At 40.0% G+C, this 14,018-nt stretch overlaps 1 protein-coding gene across 4 annotated transcripts in view; it reads right to left on the minus strand.

The window, feature by feature from the left end:
- The window catches only part of EYA3 (EYA transcriptional coactivator and phosphatase 3), a 120,761-nt gene extending 108,509 nt beyond the window's left edge, over positions 1–12,252 (minus strand). For 3 of the 4 annotated variants that reach the window (XM_025356031.1, XM_025356024.1, XM_025356015.1), the window contains exon 1: positions 12,080–12,193. The gene's annotated coding sequence lies outside the window, so the exon portion shown is untranslated. Of the gene's footprint in view, positions 1–12,079 lie in introns of all 4 variants that reach the window. The other variant, XM_025356006.1, reaches the window with a different exon arrangement.
- Between the last annotated feature and the right edge of the window lie 1,766 nt (positions 12,253–14,018).

The raw sequence follows: 14,018 nt of genomic DNA on the forward strand, positions 1-14,018 counted from the left end.
TTTTTTTTTTTTTTTTTGAGACAGAGTTTTGCTCTTGTTGCCCAGGCTGGAGTGCAGTGGCGCGCTCTCGGCTCACCTTAACCTCTGCCTCCCAGGTTCAAGCGATTCTCCTGTCTTAGCCTCCTGTGTAGCTGGGATTACGGGCATGCGCCACAAAGCATGGCTAATTTTGTATATTTTTAGTAGAGACAGGGTTCTCCACATTGGTCAGGCTGGCCTCGAACTCCCGACCTCAGGTGATTCACCCGCCTTGGCTTCCCAAAGTGCTGGGATTACAGGTGCGAGCTACTGCGCCCAGCCTGTTTTTATAATTTCTAATATTACTTCTTAACAAAAATCATCCTTTGAAGTTGTTTACAAAACAATCTTTTTTTTTTTTTTTTTTTTTTTTCTGAGACAGAGTCTCATTCTGTCACCCAGACTGGAGTACAGTGGTACAATCTCGGCTCACTGCAACCTCCGCCTCCTGGGTTCAAGCGATTCTCCTCCCTCAGCCTCCAAAGTAGCTGGGATTACAGTTGTGCACGACCATACCCAGCTAATTTTTTTGTATTTTTAGTAGAGATGAGGTTTCACCAGGTTGGCCAGGCTGGTCTCAAACTCCTGACCTCAGGTGATCTGCCCACTTTGGTTTCCCAAAGTGCTGGGATTATAGGCAGGAGCCACCGTGCTTCCCCTGCAATCTCCTAATGAAAAAGGCAGATGTGTTCCACGGGAAAAATTTCAAAACCATAGTAAAAGGTATTAAGGAGGAGGAGGTTAACCTGAATTAGCTATATCAATGTGAGCTTAATAACAGTACAACGGTTCTACTATATTTCTTCCAACAGTCCTTGGATCTCTCTCCAGTTTTAGTAACTTATCAGAGAGTGTAAGAATTTCTCTGTTTGTAGTGGGTGTTAACATGTGACATGAAAAAAAAAATAAACAAGAAATCAAAAAGAATAAGAATACGATAAAAGAAATTTAAAAAAAATTTTGAAGATCTGGACTCAAAGACTCTAAAACTTTATCTTCATCCTTCTTTAATCTGTGCAGTTAACATTTCTGAGAATCACAACATGAATATTCTATAAATGTGCTGCTTCCAGTTATATAGACAAAGTTTGTACCCTATGTCATCAATCCTCTAACATTCTATATATCTGTATATCTCATCTATACACCAATCATATATTTCAGCTTGCCAGTGTTTGGATAACACTGACTATACACTATACTAACACAACTAAGTCTTTTGAAATCTATGTCTTTAGCTTTCAGAAGAACTGTAAAATCTAGGTTCAGTTTTTTTTATTAATGTTTTATTTCTCCAATTTTATTTATCCCTTCAAAACTCCATCAAACAGGATAATATAAGTGTTTGTTAAAGAAAAATAAAATAAATAAATATCTTACACCTAAGATAAAAAGGAAAGAAATCTGGTCTTGAGTGAAAGTCAATTCACTAACTAGCTCCGCTTAGTATTCCCAAATAGCAAACCATTAGAACTATTAAGATTACAGCCCAAATAACAAGTGGTTCCTAAGAGAAATTAAACAAGTTGGGCCTGCATAACGTGTAGCCTTGATAACCTTTAGCTTTAAATCCAACACACTACACAAGAACTTTCCCTACAGGTCCTCAAGACAAGATATTTTCAAGTTCCTGAGCAATATAACATTAAATGTCAATCATGTCCTGTTACTCAGCAAATATACAGAACTCATCATAGCCACAAACACTCTCAGGAGATCCAACTGTGAGTTGATACTATTAATAGCAAACATTTATGGAATGCTTCTTATGGGTCAGGCACTGTTCTAAGTACTTTTAATATATTAACTATTTTTTTTCCTCTTCCTCTTCCCCTTCCTCTTCCTCTCCCTCCCCCTCCCCCTCCTTCTCCTTCTCCTCCTCCTCCTTCTTCTCTTTTAATTGAGACAGAGTCTCGCTCTGTTACCCAGGCTGGAGCACAGTGGCATGATCTCAGCTCACTGCAACCTCCACCTCCAAGGTCTAAGCAATTTTCATGCCTCAGCCTCCTGAGTAGCTGGGATTACAGGCATGCGCCACCATGCCCAGCTAATATATTAATTATTTTAATCTTTCAGTAAGTCTATAAAATAAAAGCTATTGTTATCACCATTTTACAGATGAGAAAACTAAGACACAGAGAGTAACCTGCCCAACGCTACACACATAGTAAGTCACCAACCTGGTATTCAAGCCCAAGCAGGCTAGCTTCAAAGCCTGAGTTCTCAAACCACAGCTATATGTCTCATAATGGAACAATGCAGACAGGACTGGTGATATTTAAAAGCTGACGGAGCTTAAAATGTATGATATGCCACACTATAGTCACCAACAGCCAGAACTCTCAAGCCAAGTAATGAGAACATACGAGAAGACAGCAAGTTTTCTTCTTTATCCTTTACCATTCTCATTTTTTTCCCCAGGCCTCCCAAGTATGAGTATGAGTATGAGTTAACACAAGTGAAATGCTTTAAATAGTGCCTGGCAAATAGTAAGTGCTCACTAAGTGTTAAGAATGGGTAGCAGTACAAAAATAGTAGAGTATGTCTGCTGACCCTGTTTCACTCTAACAGCTAGGATAGGCAAGGAACTGTTGATATTTCTACGCCCTTTCCCCCTTTATGATTACAGGAAATGAATTGGGACAATACATAAATGTAATCCACTGTCGCAAACCCTAATGACTCTTCAATCATGTTATTTCACCTGACCATGTACACATGAGCAAACTGCTTCGTTCCTCAATCCTCTTTTTTTGGTTTACAAAGACTGGACTGGGGCCAGAAGAGAGCAGAATAAAGCAGCTTTGTAACCTTTTGACTAGTTGCCAAGAACAGAAGCAAAGTTTGTGAAAACCAACTGAATGGACCTAAACTTTTGACTGTTAGATGGAAACTAGCAAAGGATTCTAATGATGGAAGCTCAGCATACAACCGAGCATTTTCAACCTCACGATTCCAGAATTAGTTTTTAAAATAATGTGCCTAGACACGGTAAAGAACAGAGATGATAGTAATGGTAATCAGGACAATAGGACCTCCCTCTCAGTGACTGTTCTGCGGCTATTTAGGTTAAAAGTTTTACAAAATCCAGGTACATCGCAGAGAAAAAAACTAGCAAACCTAAACATTTTCTTTTTTTTTTTTTTGGTAGAGACAAGGTCTCGCTATGTTGCCCAAGCTAGTCTTGTCCTGCTGGGCTTAAGTGATTGACATTTAATGTTATATTGCTCAGGAGCTTGAAAAGTGCGGGGATTACAGGCATGAGCCACCACACCTGGCCCCAAACCGAAACTTTTTCCATTACAAAAAGACAATATTAGGGGAAAAATCTAGTAGTCACTAAAATTTTGCAAACTGCAGGTATATTGCATTAACAGGTTACCATATCAACTTAGTGAATGGAAACTAGCAGTTTGTTTTAAATTAAAAACAATAAAACAAAATAGAGGCCAGGCACAGTGGCTCACACCTATAGTTCCAGCACTTTGGGAGGCCGAGGCAGAAGGATCACTTGAGCCCAGGAGTTCAAGACCAGCCTGGGCAATATGGTGAAACCCCATCTATAAAAAACAAAACAAAAAAAAATTAGTGAGGCATGGTGGCACACACCTGTAGTCTCAGCTGCTCGGAAGGCTGAGGCGGGAGGATCACCTGAGCCCAGGAGGTCGAGGCTGCAGTGAGCCGTGATAGTGTCACTACACTTCAGCCCAGGTGATACAGGGTGAGATCTTGTCTCAAAAAACAAGCAAACAAACCAAATAGAATAGAAAATATTAATATTACAATGCATCATCAGTAGTAAAAATATTGTTTCAAGAAACTTCTGTTTCGATTTCAAATATTAATATGTACACATATGTGTCTGAGTACTGGATAGCAATGTAAAATGTATTTTATAGTGGGTCACGATCAGAAAAGTTGGAAAGCCACTTTACCAGAAACAAAAAACTGGCCAGTCAAAAACGGAAGAAAGTAACCACTTCACACTACATAGGAAACAACATTCAGAGTTTGATGGTTCTCTTTTTTGTTTGTTTTGAGACAGAGTTTTGCTCCTGTTGCCCAGGCTAGGGTGCAATGGCGTTGTCTCGGCTCACTGCAACCTCTGCCTCCCGGGTTCAAGCAATTCTCCTGCCTCAGCCTCCCAAATAGCTGGGATTATAGGCGCCTGCCACCACGCCCGGCTAAATTTGTATTTTTTTTTAGTAGAGACAGGGTTTCACCATGTTGGCCAGGCTGGTCTTGAACTTCTGCCTCAGGTGATCCTCCCGCCTCGGCCTCCCAAAGTGCTGGGATTACAGGCATGAGCCACCACGCCCAGCCGATGGTTCTCTAAACTGTAGTTTTATATAAGCAAGCCTCTGAAAGAGAACGAAAAAGATAAAGGAAACCACTGAGTTACTTCCAAAATTTTTTTTGCACAGAATGTGAGGTACCTACAGTAAATAAATACATACTAACAGAAAATACATAGAAATGAAAACAAAAATTTTCAGTTTATCTAGCTATTAAATGCCTCACTAAATATGAGAGATGGCCTATTCTCTTTGCGAAGCTCTAGTTCTCACTCTCAAGAACATTATTCATTAGTGTTACCTAATTACTGCTTCCTAACCTATAGCAGAGGAACACCTGGTGAAAAGGAAAAGCCGATTTCAAAAATTCTTCTTTAAATTATCACAGATGTTTCCTAAATTTGACATTTTTAAATTTAAAAGACAAAAATTCAGTGATGTAATAAAACACTGATTTTTATAAGATATTTAGGCACTTTTTTTTTTACCCTATAATGTTCTCTTAAGTCTAAAATATTCCCCCAAAATTCATACATGTATATATTGGATTATTCTTTTGGTAAGAGAGTGAGATTATCATATTCATATCATCAATCTACTAGGAAAAATTAACATCATTGTGCTAAATTAAATGTTCCTCTTATTTTGAAAAGGGGGAGGGGCACAACAGGTGAAGTTGACCTAAATCATGTTCAATTACTATGGAAACTAAAGAAAAAATTCAACTCCACCTAAAAGCTAATCATTCTAATGTATTCCCGTAGTAACGGTGCTGACAGCAACTACCTACCAATTTTCCTAAATTCAGTAATTGCTACAATATTAAATTTCAGGTGAAAGAAAACTATTGAAATTTTTAAATACACTGATTATCAGACCCACATAATATAAAAGAGAATTGCTTTGAATCAAAAATTAAATGTTTAACTAAAACTAAAGAATATTCTAAACATCAACAAGTATTATCATCATAGCAAAAGCTTACTCTGTTCAGCTCCATAACAATACTTTTCCCACCAAGTGGAAAAAGGACAAAAGCTACTATAAAAAAACAGTATACTTAACGTCTCAATTAATAAGAAGAGTTAACATGAGAATTAAAATTAGTATTCCTAATCAAATGTCACTTCTTGCCAGAAATATTTATACTTTTCCTGTAAACCAGATTCTACGATTCTCAACTGTTTTCAAAATATTCAGAAAAATAATATCATTATCTGAGTACAAGACTCCTGCATTAAGGTGCACCTCAACTTACATAAAACAATCTCCTTCCCCCAGATATTTGATTAAGTTTTTAAATTTGGGCTTAATAAAGGCACAAAAGAATCATCTTAACATGATTAATAATACTCTAAATGACTATTATTTGCATCTTCTCATTTAGAAAGTAATTTGTGAAAGTTCTCCTCATCTTTTCTAAAGTAAAAATAAAATCACTAATGTAAATATACTACTTTAAGCATGACAGTCCTAAAGAGATGAATGTACTCTAAACATGATAGTCCTGAAGAGTTGAATGTACTTAATTTTACACAAATTTCCAAATTTGGAAATGAGACCAGTGGTGAATCAGATGTTTCAGTTTTAGTCTTCTGTTTTATATTTCCATGTTGTTAAATTCATATGGGAATGGTAAGATTTAAGAATTTTAAGACTACTACATAAGTTTGTTTAATACTCTGAAGATAAAAGAAAAAAATTAACTTCGAGGGGCCATTTTATAAAAAATAGTGACTTATCTCCAAGTAACTCCAAAGTAATTCACTTCCATAAGATAATTTTTCTAACGGAGGAGGAATTTGATCCTGTATTGTCTTAATATATGGTTTTGCCATCTGAGAAACATCGGTAGTAAAAGGTTTGCAATTTGCCTTAAGCCATCATTAGTAAAAAGGCCAAATAAAACCCTCCCTGAAGGTTCCTAACCAAAAGCAGTACTCTTTTGTGTTATAGACAAACTAGATTTTAAACCTCAACCTATAAAGAGAGAAATCACTAAAGTAGCAGACCCATGCACAAAAAAGATTAACTCAGGAGCCAAAAAGACTAAGTTCAAATCCAGCTCTTTGATAACTAGTTGTGTTACTTTGGGCAAGTTACATAACTTTTGTACCTCCATTTCCTTATATGTAAAATGGAGATATTAATAGTACCCTTGGCTGGGCATGGTGGCTCACGCCTGTAATGTCAGCACTTTGGGAGGTTGAGGCGGGCGGATCACGAGGTCAGGAGTTCGAGACCAGCCTGACCAACATGGTGAAACCCCATCTGTACTAAAAATACAAAAATTAGCCGGGCATAGTGGTGCATGCCTGTAATCCCAGCTACTCAGGAAGCTGAGGCAGGAGAATCACTTGAACTCAGGAGGCGGAGGTTGCGGTGACCCGAGATTGTGCCACTGCACTCTAGCCTGGGCAACAGCACAAGGGCAAGACTCAAAAAAAAAAAAAAAAAAAAGAATAGTACCCTTATTTAATAGGGTTGTAAAGATTAAAGAGTTAATACATGTAAACTACTTAGAATAGTTCCTGGTACATAGTAAGTGCTATGTAAAGTTCACTTTTACTTTTACCATTTTACCACTACAGATTTTCATGGTTCAGTTATCAAAAAGTTCCCCAAGTGAAAATTATTTGATTGTATCTATAATGAAAGAACATGATTTTATGTCAATTCAGTTTATTTAATTCTAATTATGTTGTCTTACATTTAATTCAGAAATGTACAGATAAGATCAAATTCAGAATTTAAGTGTAAATATCAGCCAGATGCAATATTACCTAGTCACATAAATAGCCTAAATATGTACTACTGTAACTGTACACAGTAGGTGCCTCAACAATATTTGCTGAAATAAATGTATTACAAAGAGTATTGCTAATTATTTTCTAGGGAAGAAAATGAAAACCATCTAACTGCTACAAACATTAACCAAGCTAATAAGTTAAAGTGCATCCAACACAATCTATAGTAAGATCTTCATGATATGAAGCACTGACTGCCTTGGGCTGATCTGTTAACTTATTTACAGTAAGTTGGTACTATTTAAACTACACATTCCTTTTCTGATTCAAAATACTATTGCATACTTAAATAGGAAAACAGCAAAGACAAATTTTATGAAACCCATATTTTAAATGGCTGTTTTTAAATATACTACAAATAACAGAGAAAATGCCTAAATTACTTCTACATTTAATAATTAACTACCCTGGGACTTAGGTTGATGGAACTAAATAAAAATATCAAGGATGATATGTTCCATTATTTGCTATGTTCTCTGACAGTAAAAGATACCAATACCAACAGGGTAGTTTAGAGCTTAAACCATACACTTTGTAAAAGAATATGCACTTGTATTTTTAAGTCAATTACAAAATAGAAAGTACACCTATTTTCCACTTCACTATCAATATAACAATTCAACCTTTTGGTATAAACTAATTAGATGAATATACGGGAAGAACTGCCTATTCTTTATATATATGTGTGTGTGTATATATATACACATATATATATATATTTTTTTTTTGAGACCAGTCTCCCTCTGTTGCCCAGGGTGAAGTGCAGTAGCACGATCTCAGTTCACTGCAACCTCTGCCTCCCTGGTTCAAGCAATTCTCGTGCCTCAGCCTCCCAAGCAGCTGGGACTACAGGCGCACGCTGCCACACCCAGCTAATTTTTTGTATTTTAGTAGAGATGGGGTTTCACCATGTTGCCCAGGCTGTTCTCAAACTCCTGAACTCAGGCAATCCGCCCGCCTCAGCCTCCCAAAGTGCTGACTATTCCTAATATTTTAAAATACACATTCCTGTTTTGAACTATTCTTCCTCCATTTAAATCATACATGAGCTAAAGTATCCTGTTGTTACATGCAGAACAGAAATATCTTTTGAACAAACTGCTACCTAAAAAGAAGTTCCATGAGCCTTTTATTTATAATCAAAACAAAATAAATGAAGTCATGAAAAAGCTTTGGCAGAGCACAGAAACCACAACGCTACAAGGTACAAGTAACAAGGACTTGTTGGAGGTATATTTTGTTTCTTAAATTTTCAAAACTACATCAGCCGCCTGTGGGTGGTGGCTCACACCTTAATTCCAGCACTTTGAGAGGCCAAGGCAGGCGGATTGCTTGAGTCTAGGAGTTTGAGATCAGCCTGGGAAACATGGTGAAACCCTGCCTCTCCAAAAAAATTTAAAAATTAGCCAGGCGTGGTGGCATAAGCCTGTAGTCCCAGCTATCCTGGAGGCTGTGGGAGGATGGCTTCAGCCCAGGAGATCGAGGCTGCAGTGAGCCAAGATCGCGCCGCTGCACTATAGCCTGGCCAACAGAGCAAGGGTTTTTTTTTTTTTTTGAGACAAAAAAACAAACAAACAAACAAACAAAAAACTACATCTCCTTAAACATAGGATTCAAGGACCAAAAAACAAACAAAAAAATGTAAGACAAAGTACACTAGCAAATAAAATGACAAAAAAGAACAAAAAATAATCAAACCAAACCAAAATAAGAAAACTTGATGAGCATAAAGCTAATATGCAGAAACATATTTTAAATTGAGCCCTTAGGGCTACAAACTAAAGTAGAAATTTTTATAGAAAATCAACAGTAATTTTTTTTCCTGAGCTTTAAAACCAAACACACATTAAGCTGTCTCTGGGTTTGTTTGTTTGTTTGGTTGGTTTGATTTCATTTGGCAGCTAGGTGGAGGGGCAGGCTTGATGATCAGCAGCATGAACACAACTGCTCCAATGACAATACAGGACGCTCATTTAATTAATGGCTTCAATGCAGAATATACAGGCCAAAGTCATTTTAGAAGAACAAAAGAGACTCCTAAAACTTTTCAACTTCTACTTCTGCACAAAACAGTTTCTTTCTCTAGTCCCTCTTTGAAGGCAAAATAACTTCGGCTTTCATTTTAAAATCCGTGTCATAGATTTCTTATCCTAATAGTCTCATTCATACACGACATACATATACTGAAATGACCCACTAAATACTATATTGTGCTTTCCAGCCTATGGCTTTAACAGAATTAACACCCGCTACTCTGAGAGCATGTAAGGGACTTAAAAAAAATGACCTTGGAAAAATGATTAACTGTTTAAGTTGTAATTTATTTATTTATTTATTTATTTATTTTTTTATTTTTTTTTTTTTTTGAGACTGAGTCTGGCTCTGTCGCCCAGGCTGGAGTGCAGTGGCCGGATCTCAGCTCACTGCAAGCTCCGCCTCCTGGGTTTACGCCATTCTCCTGCCTCAGCCTCCGGAGTAGCTGGGACCACAGGCGCCCGCCACCTCGCCCGGCTAGTTTTTTGTATTTTTTAGTAGAGACGGGGTTTCACCGTGTTAGCCAGGATGGTCTCGATCTCCTGACCTTGTGATCCGCCCGTCTCAGCCTCCCAAAGTGCTGGGATTACAGGCTTGAGCCACCGCGCCCGGCTATTTATTTATTTTTTAAGAGACAGGGTCTCACTCTGTTGCCCTGTGGAGTGCAGTGTCATGATCACAGCTCACTGTAACCTCAAAATCTTGGGCTCAAGCGATCCTCCAACCTCAACCTCCTGAGTAGTTGGGACTACAGGTGCACACCACCACACCAGGCTAATTTTGTCTATGTTGCCCAGGCTGGTCTTGAACTCCTGGCCAATCCTCCCACCTTGGCCTTCCAAAGTGCTGGGGATTATAGGTGTGAGCCACCATGCCAGACTTAAACCCTAATTTCTTTATGCTTTGTAAATAAAAGTGCCACTTCTTACTAGTGACAATGGTATATAATCTTTAAAAGTAGATTTTGTTATTTTCTATTGTTTTGAAGACAGAGTGATTTCCCATCATTTTTGGGGTTTAACGTTCTTATATTAATCTGCATTAATAAAGCTGGCATTCCCATGGCTTAAATGAAGCCCATAAACCTGAAGGTAAGGAAGCAGCTGGAGTAAGTCATACATATTGGGGTTAGTTTTGAAGGATGGAAAATAGTAAGGCCAGGTTGGACAGAAGCTAGAGCTAGGTAGTGGGGAGGAGGTACACATAAGAAACTTTCAAAGAGGCTTCGCTTAGCAGTTAGGTAAATCCTGAAAGCCAATTAGAAGGGTCCTTCTCTGTGGCTTCTAGGACTAACATGGCCAAACTCCAAAGTCCTTTGCTAAAAACAGCCGAAGAGAGCCCAATTATGGAATAAGCCAAGGTCTATACACTCTTATATGTATATGTATCATATAATGAAGGACATTTTTCTATAGCTATTTAGCCAAAAGATAAGCAGGTGCTCAGAGCTGTATTTAAGTTCATACTAAAGTACTACACTTTAAAGCACAATTTATAGATTACAGAAATCGATCACACAAAAACCTCTGCAATCAAGTGCTAGATATACACCATAAACATCGGGAAAAAATGAAGATTATCCAAGCCTATACTCTAGATCACGAAATTTGGGAAAGGGGGCACTAACCATTATTAAATGCAATTCTTTCACGTTATAAATGACTTTAAACCTCTAGGGAAATTTAAGAAAGGTGCCCTAAATCTCAAAATGAGAAAATGACAGTTTTACGACAAAGGTGGAAATGGTAAGGAAAAAAACCCACAAAAGTTAGAAGAATATTCTAAGCAATGTACTTCTGAGTAATGTAATTCTAAGTAATGTCTGGCTAATGAAGGAAGAGGAAGATAAGTAGAAAACTTAATAGGGTAAAAATGAAAAAACGCATATGTGCATACTAAGTTTAAAGAAGATTACTCTGAAATTACTATAGTGAACTCTTCAGCAGAACACTTTTCGGTAACAACACAATAAATTCATATATCTGGGGCTAATGACCTCCTCACAAACCCTGTCCTCTATCATCACAAGTGTCCTCTAAGAAACGTCCATGCCGAAAACAGAGCTGAACGTCCCAAAACATTGGCATTTTTGTCTCAGCTGTGCACATCCATTCTCATGGGAACACAAAACTGACAGAACGTCCTCATGACTTGTCAATTCACAAGATCGCGCCAGCCCAACCGCTAGCAGTACCGTGTGCCTGCCACCTGTTAGCTGCTCTTGAGAGAGCCCCAAAACTGAGGTAAAGCGAAGAACTAGGAACGCCTTTGTTGAACCCTAACTATGGAAGCTACCAGAGTTCAGTCTAACCCAGCGCCTTAAGGCAAAACTTCCCCCAGGCTAGGGAAGTCTTCCTATTTCGGGGCTTTGGCAAAGCCCTCCTCTAGCTAAGGACAGGCAGGAGAACCCTAGGAGAAGCACTGTCACCTACTGGTCCCAGGAGGAATGATCAAAGGTGAAGAAAGTTGGGGGACAGGGACCTAAGACCCTAGAGAGAGGCTCTGTTTCTCAGTGGTGAAGAGTGAGCACAATTAGAAGGTGGGCCGTGTCGCCGGGTGAAAGAACGCTGAGATCCCAGATCAGGGGTAGGGGAAAAGAGGTGCTAAAAGAAGGGAGAAGGAGAAAAAAGGAGAGGCAGCGGCTGAGAGAAGCTCTGAGGTGTAAGGCAAGAAACCGAGGTTGGAAAAGGGCTGATAAGGCTGAGGAAAAACAGCAAGGCGAGAGATGCACAGAAGCGCGAGAAGGCTAAGCTGAGGTGAATAAGGCGAGGCCAGCGTGAAGGAAAGGGCTGAGGTGAGTGAAGTACTGCAGGGACAAGGGACAGGCGAACAGACTCCCACACACAAGGACCGAGGCAGAACGCTAGACCTTTCAGGCCGGGCTCAACCGGCTGCGCTCAAACCCTGTCGGCAGCGGAGACTCACCCAAAGGCTGTAAAAGTCCCACAGCAGGACATGGAGACCAGTCCCGACCCACAGTAGAACCAAGCGAGCGGAGGAAACCGCGGCGTTAGTGTGACCCGGATGCGCATCCCTAGGAACCGGAAGTAAGCTGCCAGAGTCCCCTTATGATCCACACCTCGTTCCACCAGAAGCCTCTGGGCGCATGTGTTGAGTCTGACCGGGCGGGGAAGCGCCTAAGCTCCGCCCACTCTGCCGGCACGGCGAGCCCCGCCCATGGCCACGCCCCTCTCGATGCCACTAAGACGGCAGCTTCTGGGTGAGCCCCAGGCAGTCCCGACGGTGCTACCGCCTTCACTTTTAAGGAAGTCTTTAAAAATGCGCGTAATCCCTACCTCGGTAAAAGGAACGTGAGAAGTGCTAGGTGCATTTGGTAGATTTAGAAAAACTATGGGAAGGAGAATGAGTGGGAAGTTTTGGAAGACATTTGGGAGGCTAGCCCAAGGTGATCTTTTTTCTTTGTTCTTTTCTTTTCTTTTTCTTTTTTTTTTTTTTGAGATGGAGTTTCGCTCTTATTGCCCAGGCTGGAGTGCAATGGCGCGATCTTGGCTCACTGCAACCTCCACCTCCCGGGTTCAAGCGATCCTCCTGCCTCAGCCTTTCCAGTAGCTGGGATTACAGGCATGTGCCACCACGCCCGGCTGATTTTGTAGTTTTAGTAGAAAGGGGTTTCTCCATCTTGGTCAGGCTGGTCTCGAACTCCCGACCTCAGGTGATCCGCCTGCCTCGGCCTCCCAAAGTGCTAGGATTACAAGCGTGAACCACCGCGCCCAGCCTTTTTTTTTTTTTACTTTTGACACAGAGTCTAGCCCTGTCGCCCAGGCTGGAGTGCAGTGGCGCCATCTCAGCTCACTCCAACCCCCGCCTCCCAGGTTCAAGTGATCCTCCCACCTCAGCCTCCCGAGTAGCTAAGACTACCGGTGCTCACCACCACGTCTGGCTAATTTTTGTATTTTTCGGTAAGAACAGGATTTTGCCATGTTGCCCAGGCTGGTCTCCAACTCTGGAGCTCAGTTGATCTGTCCCCCTCGGCCTCCCAAAGTGCTGGGATTACAGGCGTGAGCCGTTGCACCTGACCCCAAGGTGATCTTTTTATCCCCAAATTTAGTTTATCCTTAATATTATATGAAGCTACAACTCACTTCGTGCACACTGTTTTCAGAAACAAAATTCTTAAATGTTTTGTTAATTTTAAATTACAACCCAAGTATGGGCTAGAAGCAAGGTTGAATTCAGGCTTTGTGGAGACTTGACGTTTATTCAATTTTGGGGCCTCTTTAAAATAATGAAGGCCAGGCGCAATGGCTCACGCCTGAAATCCTAGCGCTTTGGGAGGCCGAGGTCGGCGGGTTGCTTGAGCCCAGGAGTTGGAGATCACCCTGGACAACAAAGTTAGACCCTGTCTCTACGAAAGAAAGCAAAACAAAACAGAAAAATTATCCAGGTGTGGTGGCACGCATCTGACTGAGCCCGGGAGGTAGAGGCTGCTGTGAGTTACGGTTATGCTACTGCACTCCAGCCTGGGCAACAGAGCGAGACGCTGTCAAAAAAAAAAAAAAAAAAAAAATCCAAAATTACAAATACAATATTAGATATAAAAGTGAACCTTTTATAATGAGAAAAAATAAAAACATTTTTATTAGCTCACAAATACCACGAATAACAAAATCCAGAAAAAAACACTTTTTTCTACATTTTTTGACTGTATATTTGATCACCTCTTCCGATGACAACAATGTACTAAGCAATATCATTTTCTAAGATCCTTAACTCCTCTCTCACATCCCACATCTACTCCATCAGCAAGTTCTGCAAGATCTGCCTTCAAAATCTGTCCAGAATCTGACCATTTACTGCCTCCCTTGGTATAAACCAGTCAGTCAGTGACTGTGAGTGCCCTATT

The sequence above is a fragment of the Theropithecus gelada genome, chromosome 1 (genome assembly GCF_003255815.1).
Source record: "Theropithecus gelada isolate Dixy chromosome 1, Tgel_1.0, whole genome shotgun sequence".
Lineage (NCBI taxonomy): Eukaryota > Metazoa > Chordata > Mammalia > Primates > Cercopithecidae > Theropithecus > Theropithecus gelada.